The following is a 15294-nucleotide window of genomic DNA, read 5'->3' as shown; positions in this document are numbered from 1 at the left end:
ATACATGTATTAGAAATAATCATCATGATCGGGATTAGCTAAATCATAAGTCTCATCATCACTATCACGCAAGTCGATATAATCATCCCCGTGCTTCGAAAGAGGAATGTCGTCATCACTGTCATTGGTTAGATGTAATCGCTGAAGTAATTCTAAGTCCTTCTCATTCTGAACCTCGTCTTCGGCGTCCTCGTCAGCACCACTTTCATTGTCTACTTCCATACACTGAGCTTCGGTTAAGTCTATTTCAAAACTCCCTTCAAGCCCATCTTCTTGAAACAACTCTCCGTCATATGTGTTGGGGTCTATGTTGTAATCTTGATTGTTTGGGATACCCTGCCTGCTCACCTTAGAAGTGCTTTGGGAGTAATTAACCCGGGCATATGGGCAACACGACTCATGGTGAAATTGTACAACCTCTGCAGAGTGTAAAACTGATATATCAGCAGTGCTCACGGATAAGAGCGGCCTGGATTCTTACTAAATAGTTGTTTACTTGGATGGTTTGGGTTATGATAAAAATTGCTAATATCACTAAATATTCATATTCGGGAGTCTAAGCATAACTTAGTAACTTATGATTAATAATAAAATATGACCAACTAAAAGTGCTTATCGCAGTTCAGCTGTGTCAAGCCTTTTGAGCCTGCATCCCCTCATGTTATGCTTGCTAAGCGGTAGTAGCTTACGCTTGTTTTATTTCAATACTTTGGCAAAATCCCGGATGGGTACCAGATGGAGGTTCTTCAGTGGAGTTTCCCAAGAGATGTTAGGCTTGTGATCAACCAGTTGATGATTCATGTGGTGTTGGAGGCTTCGCCAGAAGAATAGAGTTATAGGATAAACCGTAACGTAAGACTATGTCTTTTGTAATAAATATTTATGCGCTCTGTAATAAAGGCATTGTTTTTTATATTACCTCTTTATTTATAACTATATGTGTGAATTAAATTCCTGAGCTTACATATAGGACGTACTAGTTTTATTCTTAAAACCAGGTGCTACGGAGCAGCCAGCAGGAGTATTGGGCGAGGCCTGGTCCAACTTCGACGGCCTCAGCTGCATGCTTAGCAATGGCCAACGGGCTCGGTCTAATCAAGGAGAGTAGCCCTCGTCTAGATGGGCTTCAGTCCAATCTAGTAGAGAGCGACGCTGCATGTGCGAGAGGAGCGTGAAAAAATGGGCTCGGATTAGATAACAAACCGGCCCGGTCTAGAAAACAGATGAGAACAGACCAATTTGCTAAAAAAAAAGAACATACCAGATTAAGAAAAAGAACAGACCAATATGACGAAGTAAAAAAAAGGGTAAAAGAAAATTGTTTTTTATATTTTGAACTTCATGCTAATTCAAATATTTGGCAGTGTGACTCCTGAATGCATCAAACGTGACAGAAAATTTAGCAAAATCCAAAAACTACCATTACTCTATTAGTCTTATTCACATATCAAAATAGAAACTTTGGGGTGGTCAAATGTGACCTCATAAGATGCAATGGAAATAAATAAGCAATAAATAATACATCTGAACCCATTGGCTCTTTCTTACTGATGATTTCATATCGATTTCGACTATAATATTTCCATACAACACCTGGCGGAATGGTTTTGGGACGTTTTTACCTTGGTTTAGTGATGTTTCTATGACAGTTTTTCCTATTCGTCATTATTACAACCCATGTTCTTTTTTGCAACACAATCTAGAGAACATCACAAATCAATGATGCGTTGCTCCATTGTCACTAGAAATGCGTCTAAGAGAAGGCTAGATTTGTTGTAGAACGTGCTTGTTGTTACAAATTAAATCATATGTTAGATTATCCTTATGCATCACTGTGTACCATATTCTAAACCTTGAGTAATATTCTAAGATGTTACTCCAAGTTTGTGTTACAAACGCTGCTTTCTAACACAAACTCATAGTAATACTCACATCGAACATTACAACATCCGGTTTGAAACGCAAATACAGGGTAATAATACTCTCAAACATCACTCACTATGAGCATCACTGCAACGCTTTTAATATAAAGTGTGGTTGTGTGTATCATGGCAAACGGTTCGTTTATTGCTGGACATAGTATGATGTTTGTGATAAAAGCCCATTTCTCTAGTAGTGTCTTGAAACATGTTATCCACACAAATGATTTTTTTGGCACGCCACACATTAGTGCCTCTTCTCTTTTATACTCCCTCCGTTTCAAATTATAAGTCATTCCAGTTTTCTTGGAGAGACAAAGCTACTCAAGTTTGACCAAAATTCGAGAAAGATTTATAAAGATTTATGACATCAAATATGTATACTATGAAAATATAATTAATGGAGAATCTAATGATACTTATTTGGTATGATAAATGTTATTATTTTATTATATAAGTTTGGTCAAAGTTGAGATGCTTTGACTCCCTAAAAAAGTTGGAATAACTTATAATTTTAGACGGAGGGAGTATATAACAAACTTTAACATATTTAAAAAATATTATTACAAGTCGTCAACTCATTATGTTTGGCCGCATGACTTGGTCAAGCACTCAGATGCCTTGACCACTATTTGACCTCTTTCGTGGAGCACCAATCTGATGCAAATTAAAGCACCACTAACACACATATGCAAGCAGCTACGTACGTATTTCCCTTGACATCAAGTACTAGACCACGCCTCCAAGCCACAACATTCACCTGCATTGACTTAGCAATGAATCTTAGGTGCCTCTCTAATCAAACTATCTCACGCATTCAGCTACTGACCTGCTCTCCAACACAAACGTATATGACTGAATAAAGCTCACATTGACACATATAATACAATATTATCTCGACCCAACATATATTGTGAAACATAAACACAACATCATCCATTTATGCAATGGCAACATAGCTTGGTAGCTTTGAATCGCCTGGCCGAGCAAACACTATCTGCATGTCGTACAAACACCAATCAACCCGTAGTTACCACATAACTGAAGTTAATTACTATTGTTAACTATATAGTGTCGATAGTAAGCGTGTACCTGGTAATCTATAGTTATGCGTGATTTGAACAAAGCCGTACAATAACCTAAATAATACTCCCAAGTACGGATGAATTTTTCATCAAATCCTAGGGCAGAAGCTTTTCTGCAAAATATCAAAACAAATAAGAGAATCTAGTTCTAAGTAATGTAAATAAAAAAAGCACTTGCAACCAAGCTTGAGTTTGAGGTAGCATTGTATTTACTCTGTTTGCTGCGAAGTTGTCCCTCCAGTTCATTAGAGTCGTGTAATAGTGGTCCCCAATATTCTCAAGGTGTTGAATGCTGCACACAGGAGTACTCAGCAATATAGAAGTTTATGATAATCCATAGATCACTTTGTTAAACGATATCTATGAAGTATAGTTGAGTAGGTACTTGAGCCTTGATGCATTTGTCATGGCAGACACAATCCGGCCTAGAGAAGGTAGGCAACCACCGGGGAAGATATATGTCTTTGCAAACTCAGGCCGCATCCTCATTTTGTCATACATTTCCTCTGGAAGCGCAATGGTCTGTGCATATAAATTTAATTTTCAGAAAAAAATAGTTTGTTTAAGACTAATGTTATCCCCAATCATACAATGCTGTACAAAATAAATATATATTGGTAATGATCAACCTGGAGGACAAATAGGCCGTGTTCTGCCAAATGATACTCGCAGGAGGCAAAAAAAAAATCGTATAACTCATGGCCAACATGTTCAAGCATCTCACTAAATGAGCAAGAGGAGAACATAGTTATCAGACCAGCAGCTGAGCTATCATTTCTATGATCACTTCAGCAGTACCACTCACCAACTTATAATCCTATCAAACTTTTGGCCATTCGGTATTTGACGGTAATCGCAAAGCAGGATAGTTATGCGGTCCTACATATACAATAGATATTTGTAGTCATGCTTTTTAAATTTCCAATGCTAGCTAATATTTCTAAAAGACAGTCTCGGGCCACTACTATCAAGGTCGGAATATAACTTACCTCTAATCCAGATTCTTTCACCTTTCTCTTGGCGTATTTCAGTTGCTCCTCGGATAATGTAATTCCTGTGCACTTGCAACCAGTTTTCTTCACCAACCGTATTGCTAAAGTGCCCCAACCACAACCAATGTCAAGAACATGATGCCCTGACCCCACCTTAGCCTTCAGTTAAATGGATTCATTGCAACAACAGGACATCATATATATAAGGTCATGTTGATTTTTATATGCAAGCTGTTAGTAATTAATAAGGCAATGCATATATTGCGGTTGTCTAGATCAGGTGAGATTTATGATCTAACAGAGTTCAAACAAAGCACAATTAATGCATGTTATGATTTTCTTACCTTATTAATGAGACTGTCAAGCTTAGTACGTAGCTGGGCTGCTTCTAAGCTCTCGTCCTCCACCTACCAGAACCAATATATCCAGGTCATTAAGAAATCTCAAGAGGCGTATTACTCACAAGAGTATATATACTACAAAATGTTCTTGTTCGAGAACAGAGCTACATAATTTACAATGTGAAAATCAAATCATGAGATTTTACAAACCTTGAAAATACCAGAAGAATACGTCATTGTTGGATCCAGATAAAGAGCAAAGAAATCATTACTCTGCACAAAAATATTCCACATTGAAATAAATCTGTCACTACTTAGTCAGTTCTTTTAAACAATGGAAATGAATGATTTCCAGCATATGGATGGAGGGATATTAGAAATATGTATGACATTGATATTTTGACATAATTAAAATAGTTGTAAACTCAAGCAGTTAGTTATCTTATTTATTCTTAAAAATATAAACAAAGCTCACTAACCAGATCATAGTGTTCAGATATATTTTTACGAGCTTTGGATACACTATTCGTCCGCAAGGCATGACGCAGAAAATATTTTGCAAATGCAACTCCACTAATTCCAAGCAACGGTGCCCACCAGGCCTTCCTTGTATAACTACTGCAGGGCACATTTGAACAAGTTCAGCAATAGCATATTCATGTACGATCCTTCATATTGATGAAACAGTTCAGATGTTTTTCATAGAATTAAGATGAGATACCTTGTCCTAGTAGTGCTGCTTAACCTTTTGCGTTCACATCTATTAGCCAATATAATCTGTACCAATATGGCTCATAAATTTAGTCAGAAAACAGAAACAGAGTAGATATGTGAACCCATGTAACTAAACAATCAAACTTGCCTATGACAATTTAATTTTTTTATTAATAATTTTCCCACTAACATAATTATTTTTTAAAAGATAGGTTTCCCCTTTTCTATTTCGACAATAAAACTTTGTTTTCAGCATCCAAGTTTAATGTATTCAAGGCATGCCCACCATTTTCCAACTAACATATTGGAAAAGATTAAAAAAGAATTGAATCTATTGTGGTAGAAGGATTATCTTGAACTTGCTTTCCTATAGTGTCCTAACTTCACTGGATTTTATAAATATGTAAAAACCCAATCGGCCAGACACTTGTCTTACCCGTACAAGGTTCACAAGGCCGTTTCGGTGATCAACAAATGAGATATAGCCATGGATGTAGGCAGATGCAAAACCAAGGTCTCCTTCTGTTGCAGCCTAATGAAAATATGAGGAACAGTAAAGATGTATCTCACATGAGATGTGAAGAAGAAACCAGATTGTAGTTTGGAAGGTCAAAAAAAAACTCGAATAAGACAGGAAAGAGAGAAGAGAACCTTCCAATAGAACTGGGGATCATGAACTGGTATCACAGATTTTATATCACATTTCTCACATGCTTTACCAAAACTAAACGTAGTGCCTCCTTCCTCGAGCATGCTGTGCACAAAACTGATGTGAGAATCTTGACTAGAGAGACTGTGCTGTGTAAGGATTGGTACTAGCCTCACCAGAAGTTACCAATAGATATGTACTGGTCTAAATTTTTTGCTACCAAAAAAAACGTGCGCCAGCCTCAGTCCATGATGGGACCATCGGTTTTTGGTTAACCAAAAGGTCACATTTCATTCCAAGCAATCCTGAAGCTGCTGCTTTCCCAGCCTGAGTTAATTCAGTTTGCCATAAACAGAATGCACTCCCATAAATATCTGCATAATATTCAGCACCTTACTGATGAAACCTAAAAAGGTCAAGTGCACATGGAATACCTTAACACTGTCCTCATGGTATCCGTAGCCTGTTATTAAAAAAGAATGCAGTACTTCAGACTTATATTTTAATTCGTTAAATGGCATGCACGTTGAAGTGAAACAAAAGTGGTCACCTTGGTATGAGCCACAGAACCAAATTCCCCTCTTTCCTTGGATGTTATTGAGCTCATGATTAGCCTTTGCAGCAGCAATGGAAGGAATTGGGTGGCTAATATTCCATTTAAGCAATACATGATTAGGAACACGAGGAGGGATCAGTGTCACAAGTAAAGGCCCGGCAGATTCAATGCTCTAGCAATTCAAATGTAGGAGAAAGTTCCACAGTTAACACTTCCATATTTTGTAAAATATATTATAAATATATTCGTTCATCAACCATCATGCATAATAAAAATAATAAATCTAAAGTCACTTTATGAAGCTACCGTGTTACTTAGTCACCTGAAGTATATTTAGCCAGGAGGTAACACAGACACCATTGCTTGTTGTCCCCAAGAAGTTCCTAGTGCTCCATGCGAAAGAATTATGTGGCATCAAACTTTCATCACAGTGGAGGAACACATTACTGCGAAGATGAAAAATACAAGAATTGGAAATTATTGTATCAGATCATATCCATGAGGAATAACACAATATAGTGTATGCGGTACCTGCAGATATACTGGAAAGCTCCTAGAGTCTTCAGTTTCTCATGTGTTGCTTCAGCTCCTAGTACTTTTAGTGCATCCTGTGCATTGCCACCTAATATGATCCTATCGTACATCTCTTCTGAACCATCAACTTCTAAAATTTGGTAACCTGCTTCCAGTATCATAACATTTTTCTCATTAGTTAATAAGTAGGGTAATTTTCTATAAGATAACTGTAGTTGGAAGTTCAAAAGTATCTTTTCCAGAACCCAACTATATGTTCGTTAATTGGTTCAGCTAACTGTAAATGCACCCTGGCACTGGAAGAGCAGCCTCAGATCAGTAAAATGTAATAAAATTTCACCCCATCTGCTTCAAGATATGATTTGGTTTGCCTAATTGGCACCTTGATGCTTTGGACCAACTCCTAAATATATTCGTTCATCAACCTAATTAATAATGTTGGGATCTTAAAAATTTTAAACATTTTGATTAAAACATTGATAAGGTTCGATGGCCTTTTCTTCTTCAAACCTTACGTATGAAAGGCTTTTCGCCCAAATGGATCCAATGGGTTGAAACTTTCATTTCCGGCGGTAGTGTAGCAATCAATGTAAATGATGAGGTCAGACATTACTTCCAAACTAAGAAAGGACTCCGACAAGGAGACCCTTTGTCACCTCTTTTGTTTAATATTGTTGCTGATATGTTGGCCATACTTATTCAAAGAGCAAAAGAAGACGGTCAGATTAGTGGTTTTGTGCCCCATCTAGTGGATGGTGGTTTATCAGTACTACAATACGATGACGACACCATACTTTTTTTGGAACATGATCTGAACCAAGCCCGAATCATGAAGCTACTATTATATGCTTTTGAGCAGGCATCTGGTCTTAAGATAAATTTCCATAAGAGTGAGATATACTGCTTTGGAGATGCCCACGAAGAAGAGGACAAATATACCGAGCTTTTTGCTTGTAAATCTGGAAACTTTCCTATGTCTTATTTAGGCATTCCGATTCATTTCAGAAAGTTACGGAATGCAGACTGGCATAAGGTGGAAGAACATTTTGAGAAGAAGTTGAGCAGTTGGAAAGAAAAACATCTATCAACTAGGGGAAGACAAACCCTGATTAATTCAGTTCTAAGTAGTCTACCCATGTATATGATGTCTTTCTTTGCAATCCCAAGAGGGGTGCTTAAGAAACTAGATTATTTCTAATCCAGGTTTTTTTTGGCAAAGTGACAACCAAATAAGAAAGTATCGCCTTGCCAAGTGGAGCATACTATGCCAACCTAAGGAACAGGGGGATAGGAATCCACGATTTGGAGCTAATGAATACTGCACTCCTAAGCAAATGGTTGTTCAAGTTGTTGACATCTGATGGGATATGGCAACAGATAATCAGAAATAAGTACTTAGGATCAAAGCCTTTATCCCAAGTTTATTGGAAAAGTGGGGACTCTCATTTCTGGGGAAGTCTTATGAAAGTGAAACAAGATTTCCTCCGTTTTGGCTCATTTGTAATCCAAGACGGTTCCCAAGTCCGGTTTTGGGTGGACAAATGGCTCGAAAACTCACCTCTGAGTGAACAGTATCCTTGCTTATATATCATCGCTAGGCATAAGCAACAAAATGTAGCAGAGGTTTTTAGTTCATCACCATTGCATTTATCATGGACCTAAATTAATAGCTTGGAATGAACTTCCTCCTCGCATTGCTAATATCAGGCTCACTCAAGAACAAGATGTTTTCCGCTAGAATTTGGACACAAAAGACCAATTCTCGGTGAAGTCACATTATTCGGCCTTGATCTACTATGATGTCCCAAATCTAAACAAAATCATTTGGAAAACAAAGACCCCACTGAAGATAAAGATTTTTATGTGGTACGTTCGAAGGGGAGTTATTTTAACAAAAGACAACTTAGTAAAACGCAATTGGCAAGGCAGTGAGAAGTGTTGCTTTTGTCACAAGAATGAGACAATTAAGCATCTTTTCTTAGAATGTCGCTTTACACGGGTAGTTTGGGGTTGCATACAAGTTGCGTTAAATCTCCCTCAGCCCCACAGCAATTCCCACCTTTTTGGGAGTTGGCTTGGAGGGTTTCAGATGGATCTCAAACCTATAATATTGTTGGGTGCGGCGGCTACTTGTTGGTCGCTTTGGTTATGCAGAAATGATTTGGTATTTGAAAAAAAAATGTTTACTCTCCATTGCAGGTGGTTTATTCAGTAATCCATTGGCTACATACATGGGTTATCGTTCAAAAGCCTTTCGCATAGGCTTTGGTGCAGATGGCATTGCAACAATTGATGCAAGCGGCTATGGTCTTTTTCTCCTAGGCACATAGGTGGTGATCTAGTCTTAAAATTGATTGTCACTAGAATGTCAGGTTTCTTTCTCTTAGGCTTTGTGTTCAGGCAGAAGCCGGAAGTGAATTCACTTTTATTGTATCAACTCAATATAATGACTGTGAATTAATAAAATCCTTCCTTTATAAAAAATGAATAATAGTAATTCAATTTTAAGCAATATATTGTCGCACCCAGTTTTAAGAACAAAACTAGGTACATCCCATATGTGTGCCTAGGATTTCAATTCACACATATAGTTACAAATCAAGGGGTAATATCAAAGACAATGCCTTTATTACACACAGCGTATAAGTACTTATTATAAAAGACATAGTCTTACTTTACATTATGTACTATAACTCTATTCTTCTGGCGAGGTATCCAACGCCACAGGAATCGTCAACTGGTTGATCACAAGCCTAACACCTCTTGGAAAACTCCACTGAAGAACCTCCATCTGGTACCCATCCGGGATTTTTGCCAAAGTATTGAAATAAAAAAAGCGTAAGCTACTATCGCTTAGCAAGCATAACATGAGGGGATGCAGGCTCAAAAGGCTTGACACAGCTGAACTGCGGTAAGCACTTTTAGTTGGTCATATTTTATTATTAATCATAAGTTGCTAAGTTATGCTTAGGCTCCCGAATATGAATAATTAGAGATATCAGCAATTTTAATCATAACCCAAACCATCAAAGTAACTAACTATTCAGTAAGGATCTAGGCCACTCATGTCCGTGAGCACAGCTAATATAGCAGTTTTACACTCTGCAGAGGTTATACAATTTCACCATGAGTCATGTTGCCCATATGCCCAGGTTAATTACTCCCAAAATACTTCCAAGGTGAGCAGGCAGGGTACACTACGAAGCTTTTCCCCAGTCGTTCTAATAAGGAACAGCCGCTAAGGATTCCATCTCCCAAGTGTTATGGAGTCATCTCCAAAAATGGCACTAATACTCGCTGCATAGTACACACCCTGAGGATGACGCCCATACCTAGCCTGATATGCCCCTCTTGCCCTTTCGGTAAACTGCTACAAACTAGAAAGTGTAAGGTATTGGACTAAGACCAGAGCCATGTGGTCCACATGGTTGTACTGTAAGTCCTGGGTTGCCACTTAAAGATGAGTCCTTATGGAGAGAAACTGGAGCACCATAAGAAAAGGCCCAATGCTCTAGCCACCTTGGTTCCATGTTGCTAAAAAGCATCTTTTAATACCATGTTGCATATATCTTTAATTGTATTCTTTAATCAATATTAGTTAGAGCAAACTGAGCATACTACCCACATGCAAAATCCATAGGTAAATCAAGGACACGATAATCAATATCAAGGTAAATAGACTCCAAGCGGTTCATTAACATATGCATATGAATTGAGGTTTGCATTAAAGTGAATAGGTAACGAGGAGCCTCATATTATACTTGTCTTAATTCAAAGTATCACTGCTGGTCTTGATCTTCAAAGAGTTGCTCCAGACCACCAACACAAACTCACTGTCTACTCGAGATTAAATAGCACCACACAGGCATCCATACATACATGCATAGCAAAAAAACATAAGCTAATTAGAACAATACACCAAACAATAGAAATAGAAGTTAAAAAGGTTTTAAAATGGTTCTATGCGATGCTACGAGCACACAGACGTGAATATCACAAAAATCGGAGCTAAAATGAAGAAGTTATGAATTAAACCAGATTTCCTTCAGTAAAATAATAAATTAAAGCTAACCTCAAATTTTAAAAGTTAAAAACATACTTAACAGTAGTATGAACACGTAGATTATGGAATTACGAACCTAACTCAAGTTGAACGGATCAAATCGGAGCTAAAACGTGAAAGTTATGGCCTATAGAAACCAGTGGTAAAACTGTAAATAGATGAAAACGTATGCTGAATCTAAACCGAAGGAAACTACTTTTTCAAAATAAGTAAATGTATTCTAAAAATACGCTCTGGACTATGGGTTCTATTTAGCAGAAGCTCAGGGACTCTTTAGCAAAAATACAGGGACGACGTGTTTGAAAATAGGAAAGCGCAGGGGCTCTTTAGCTAAATATCAGATGAAGGGGTATCTTCTATTTTCAACCTTTGATCCTAAATCGAACGGCTGCGGTGGCTCCGGGGCTCAGGCTGACCGGAACAGAGGGCCGTGCGGTGGTCGGCCATTGCTGGCGACGAAGCTCGTCGGCGAAGCTCGGAAAACGACCTACGGTCCACAATTTGACACGGGAAAATACAGGGAGATAGAGCGGACAAAGAAGAGGTCACCAAGGGTATTTTCTTCGATGGAGACGAGTCACGGCCGGTGCGTGGCTCGATGGGCGACAGCAGCTTCCTGCAGATGGCCGGCGGCTGTTAACGGGGCACAGAGAGCAAGAGAGAGCAATGGGAGGGGCTGTAAAGCTTCGTCACCACGGCTCGAAGCTCAGAAACAGGTCTGGAACGGCAGAGGAGAAGCACCAAACAACATCAATGGTGGCGGCGGCCTTGCTCTGCTCATCTGGAGATCCATAGCTAGGGCAAGCTAGCGCAGAGGCGGCGTATATCGAAAAGCGGAGCGCGGCGGAGGCCTTGACCTCTTATAGGGACCTCGGCGTGCGGGTCACGCAAGATCCCGGGCGGATTGGGTCAGGCGGCGGCAAATCCTCGGACAGAGTCCGGTGCAGTCCCGGCTGGAGGTGAGGGACGCGACTGACACATGGGCCCCATCCATCAGCGTCACAAGGGAGAGGAAACGGCCCCCACGGCTGCTGCAGGGCCGCCTGCTAAGCGGGCTGTGCGGGCGAAGGAAAAAGGCGGCTTGTTGGGCCAACAGGCCAAAAGCTAGGAAAGGAGAAGGAGAAAGAAGAAATTCCGCTTTAATTACTAAACACATTTTCAAACCAAATTCAATTCAAATTTAAACCCTTTTGAAATTTTGATCAAACCCAAGCATCACAAAAAATAAATATGCATCAGCATGAATGCACAAACATGTTTCTAGACTTATGATGAATTCTAATTTCAATAAAAGTTATTATTTTCCCTAGGTTTAAATGTACACAAAAATACATAATTAGATGATTTTTAACTCTATTTGAAGAAAAGCAAATTTTAGGGTGTTACATATATGTTTTATAAAATAATACTATTACCCGTATAATTGTTTGATATAACAAGTCGAATATCTTAAGTGCCATAGTGTAAGCTGAAATGACTATTTTTACCATTGTAAGAGTTAAGAAGGTAGCCTAGCTAGAACCTAGAATCTTCTTTTCATAATACAAATTATGAAAATTTTGAATAAGTGATGCAATAAGTATTAGAGTCTCAGCAGTAAACGTGGATAAAAAATAGCAGTAACTTGATTAAATGTTGAAAGCTAAAATATAAATCATGGATATACAAAAATGGATGCAATAAGAGCTTGTATAACTTATGTTAAGACTTCAAATCAATACGTATCACACTAGAAAAAAAAGATAAATCCTAGAAATTTTAATTAGAGATCCCAATGGACCCTCCATTTTATTACTCATGAGACCCATTAAAAAAAGATAAATCCTTGAAAATCTTATAAATATTTTAAAAAAATGGCCATCAAATTGGTAGACTATAAATATCATTGATAGTAATAGCCATTGGATCTATAACAAAAGGAAAAAAAACTATGGATATAGATGAAAATAGATATAGATCAATAATTGATAGATTTATTTATTACAACTAAATAGAGACTATAGTGTATATCTATCATGGCTATTACTTTAGAAAATTACGAAAGAGAAAACATTTAGTATAAGTATTTTTATTAGTCTTTGTCTCCTGATATTCCGCCTATGTGAGAACATGGTTTGATTAAATAGTTTTCTAAATATATGGAATAATGGAATTACCTGATCTTTTGGGCTTTGAAATAGAGCTGACTTCACAGCCGATCTTAATCTGGCAACCATTGCTCTCCAATTCTTCCCTTACCTGCACATACATAAATAGGTCATGTGATACATGACGGTTTATATATTTTACAGAAGAAGAGTTGCACGCAGTACCTTGTTCACGTAGGACCCCAAACCACCTTTCACGGTAAGCCATTGTGAGCGACTAAAAAACTGAATGCATGCATAATTCCATTTAATTAATTAGCATCATAATACTAGTCAGATTCACAAGACCTTTAGATGCACGGTGAATTAGAATGGACAACATATAAACATATGAAGCAGATGAGTTACCTCAAGAAGTTGGTTGTCGCGGAAAAATGAAAGAACAAAGAGGGCAGGGAAGCCCAGTACTTCCTGTAGCGTACTGGACCAAATGCATGCACACATTGGAATCTGCAGACAATATACAAATTTGCCAGCGTTTTGAAATGATATGAGAAGCTGGAGAAGAGTATGTATAAGTGAATTAGTGACATACAAGGTAGGCATCCTGGAAGAGCTGCGAATATCTATGTGACTGAATGAATTGCCCCAAAGTTTCATTCCGTTCAGTGTTTCTTTCGTGGTCCTCCAGGTACCTTCAAGACAATAATTCGGCACATGACTAAATATGGCAGATGACGTAATGGAAAAATTCTCATCGTTGAAGCCAGAATTTGGGGCATGATTCTTGAACTTAAATAATTCTCATCTGTATATAGCGGCGTAGGGCCTTGCGAACTCACTTGAGGGCATGATTCTTGAACTTGAATATCTCATGGATCACAAGCCAGAATCTGGGGCTAAGCAAATTGCTCTTCTGCACCAATACACTAGACATACCATTGCGGCTACCCCACTCAAATCCTTATCCTTTATTTAACCTCATGCTTGCTGAGAATGACATGTCTGATGTGTCCATCTCCACCCCTAGCCTTTCAAACCATTCCATCATGTTTGGGCTTGTCACCTGCAACTAGGTCTTGTGTTACAATAGACGAGTAGCAATGCGGTACTTAAAAAAAGCTTTTAGGGAAACACCCCAAAAACTTAACAGACGCTGCCTGACTTGGGCCCACCGTGCAGTTTTCTAGACAGACCCAAGGCCAAGGCGCACCTCTGGAAATGCATTAGGTCATTCTTATTGGGAGTTTCATAGACATTAAATAAGTTGATGTGTCATTGTATTAATGAAGAGAGATAGGGCAAAAGTTTCACGAGATGAAAATGAGTTCTATTGGGATGAAACTTGTCTATGCTGTTTCCTACACATGAGAGGCTCGGAAATGGTGACATGAAACTCCCAGGGTGATATGAAACTCCCACTGAGATTGGGCTTGGAGATGATGTGGCGGGCTTAACTCGGCTGCCTGTGAAAAGGGGGTCTCTATAGATGGATTTAAAGGAGCAACAGTTATCACTGTTTTCCAAATGGTTCATTATTAAATACCATTTGCCAGAGATATGGCTGGGCCTACTGCTTTTATAAATGAGTTCGATCTGATCGCCTCTGCCTAAAGATTTTGTAACAGCGTGTTCTAACAGTTGTCCACTTAATTATTTCTCTCTGTTGCTGTGTGGTCTCATCTTTGTACGTTCGTCACGTCGTCACCAGCTACTGTAGCTGGACAGAACGATTTTGTCTTCTAAAATAACGAAATACCTTTGATTCGAGTGCTGAACTTTGTTTTTTGATCGACTGTAATTACAGAGTCAACGGATTTGTGCACCATCCTCGTGTCAATTGGCATATATATAGAGTATAGGTAGCAAATATATTTATAATAACTAATCCAAGAGAGAGCAAAGCCAAGGGTTTGGGTGCTTATATAGATGCATGTTCCGCATTGGGTTGAAGACCATGAGGCCTAGGTCGACGACGACACGGCCTGCTGCTCTGCAGTCGACGGCAACCATCTTGGCACCACCGAGATAGTCCTCCTTCTCATACACGGTGACGCGCACGCCGCCAGCTCATGCGCCGCCACTAGCCCGCTTATGCCACCACCCACCACCGCTACCCTCATCTCTCTCTCTCTCTCTCTCTCCTATGCTGCTTTGCAAGTGCCGGTGTAAGCTAGCAAGGCTCTCGCTCTCCGCTGGACTGGTGAGCTGCGCCGTTCTACACACAACTCTCCGTTTATATAGAGAGACTTGGCTTGGTGGTAGTCATTTTAGGTAGACGAGGGTAGTCATTTTAGGGAGAGCATGGATATAAGGCACGTAAGGCAACAACGCCAGTGAAATTTTTGCATTTT

At 38.9% G+C, this 15294-nt stretch overlaps 1 pseudogene; it reads right to left on the bottom strand.

Moving 5' to 3' along the window:
- Positions 1 to 2859: 2859 nt before the first annotated feature.
- Positions 2860 to 15063, bottom strand: LOC136484225 (uncharacterized; annotated as a pseudogene).
- Between the last annotated feature and the right edge of the window lie 231 nt (positions 15064 to 15294).

This window comes from Miscanthus floridulus, chromosome 9, assembly GCF_019320115.1.
Source record: "Miscanthus floridulus cultivar M001 chromosome 9, ASM1932011v1, whole genome shotgun sequence".
Taxonomy (NCBI): domain Eukaryota; kingdom Viridiplantae; phylum Streptophyta; class Magnoliopsida; order Poales; family Poaceae; genus Miscanthus; species Miscanthus floridulus.
The sequence above is the reverse complement of the archived record's forward strand: the minus strand, read 5'-3'. Positions and strand labels throughout refer to the sequence as shown.